The 2,105-nt window shown below is 36.8% G+C and overlaps 1 long non-coding RNA gene across 1 annotated transcript; it reads right to left on the bottom strand.

Moving 5' to 3' along the window:
* Positions 1-658: 658 nt before the first annotated feature.
* LOC111378772 lies at positions 659-1,992 on the bottom strand. Its single transcript, XR_002699912.1, has 2 exons — positions 1,696-1,992; positions 659-902 (listed from the first exon to the last, which is right to left on the bottom strand). It is a non-coding gene; the product is annotated as an uncharacterized LOC111378772 (long non-coding RNA).
* Positions 1,993-2,105: the final 113 nt, after the last annotated feature.

The raw sequence follows: 2,105 nt of genomic DNA, 5'->3' as shown, positions 1-2,105 counted from the left end.
GATTTTTGGCAAGTTGTTTGACACTTGCATTGTTGTCAAGTGTCAATTGCATGGGAAAACTGTTTAAACTTTAAACTAACCAATAGGGAAATGTCAAGTGGGAAAGTGTAAATCAAGGAGTACACCATAGTGTACATGTAGCACGATTTTTACCGATTGAACTTTACAATTTGTACAAGGATTTTTTACACGTCGTTTGACACTTGAATTGTTATCAAGTTTCAATTTGATGGGAGAACATCTTGAAATTTAAACTGTCCAATAGGGTAATATCACGTGGTAAAGTGTAAACTAAAGTGTATACCATAGTGTACATGTAGCAAGGTTCCTACCGATTGAACTTTGTTATTTGTACACTGATTTTTGAGATGTTGTTTGGCACTTGCATTGTTGTCATGTGTCAATTGGATGGGTAAACTATTTGAAATTTATACTGTCTAATAGGGTAATGTCACGTGGCAAAGTGTAAACTAAGGTGTACACCAATGTCACACCCCAAGTATATACAGATAACCATACTATTTCCTATGTTGAAATGATATTCGTAACTCGATCTGGACATAAAATTTAGATATACTTTTTTTTAATAAAATGAAACGAGCATTTGCACAATTATGTCCCTATTTGTTAACTTCGAATCACCTGTGATGATCATATATTATATCAAAATCAATGATCATATAACCATAATCCAACACGTATGTTCTAAGGTTATAAACACATCTATAGGCCATTTCAAAAGTTATACACGACAAGACCCCCAAAATATGACACAATAGAGTGTAAGCTCAAACCAATAGCCCACAAAATAACCCTACAGGTCGTCATCCATGTACATTGATCTTTGGAATCCCGTAAGAGCTTCACAGCTAGCCGTGCCCTCTACATAGTTCCATGTTCACCTACAATGCAAGAACTACATAAGCCAATGCTTAGTAAGCAAGAATCGTGCATGTCATGAGTATGAGTAACAAGGATATGTGACACCATGTCATTTACTTTAAACATCATGCTAAAGATGCATCATATTCCAATATTCATCAAAGTCGACTCGAAATTATTTCATTTGAAATCTTTCATTTCATTGGGACCTTGACCCACCAACTATGCACCGGATAGAGCTCTGCATAATATCAATATCAATAATCAAGTGGCCAATATGAAATCGACACTGGCAAGTGGACTATCCTCTCATGACCGCTAGAGGCCCATCCCCTAACTACTCGTATGATCACCCAAGAAGTCTCCCACCCGGCAGTGCCAATAATCATAACAAGGGCATAGTCGAGTGGTTCGCCCTCCCGTGATCACCACAGGCTCATCCCCTGTCTACCTTTACAATCACCCAGGAAGTATCACTCGCGATGCCAAACATATCACATAAGCATGCCTCACATGCCTCGGTGCCCTAGTAGTGGTCAATAAAACATTTATAAAGAAAACTTACTTTGAAATCATGTTTTGCATGCAAAGTTTTCAACCATAATCATATGCTGTGCATGCCAACAAAAATGCTCATGAATGACATGCTTAATGGAAGTTGATGTCAATGTATTTTGCAACCGCATACTCAATGATCATAATCATCATATAGGGTACAACGAGCTTTCTTATCAAAGTATGAAAATATCCTAACATCACTATACCACAAATGCTAGGTTCTTGCATCGTAGTTGCAAATGGATTTTTACTTACCTTTTTGCCCTTGTGTGTGTACAAGCTCCTACGGAGATTATATCACTTTCCTTTTTCACTCAACGTCGGAAATCACCTGTATTACCATTTAATATTAAAGGCAATCCTCCATTTAATAGCCTTAACACACACAAAATCCCAAAATACTTCCATTCACGTCAAAATAATTTAAACGAATTCATTATTCAAGTTACTAACGGCATTACAATCTCGTCCCATAAGTCTCATTTTTCCTCGAGTCCAATTACCAACATCATCGTCATCCAATTGTTGTCAACAACCTAATACTCCTTAGAATCTATTTTCTAGGCCCAAGAGATAATTAACTTACATGTAAAGGTTGAAATCATATTAAACACATAAATGGACGGAAGCTGTTTTTCAGGTTTCATCACCGTCCAACTACTTTT

Source organism: Olea europaea, unplaced genomic scaffold (assembly GCF_002742605.1).
Source record: "Olea europaea var. sylvestris unplaced genomic scaffold, O_europaea_v1 scaffold18696, whole genome shotgun sequence".
NCBI lineage: Eukaryota > Viridiplantae > Streptophyta > Magnoliopsida > Lamiales > Oleaceae > Olea > Olea europaea.
The sequence above is the reverse complement of the archived record's forward strand: the minus strand, read 5'-3'. Positions and strand labels throughout refer to the sequence as shown.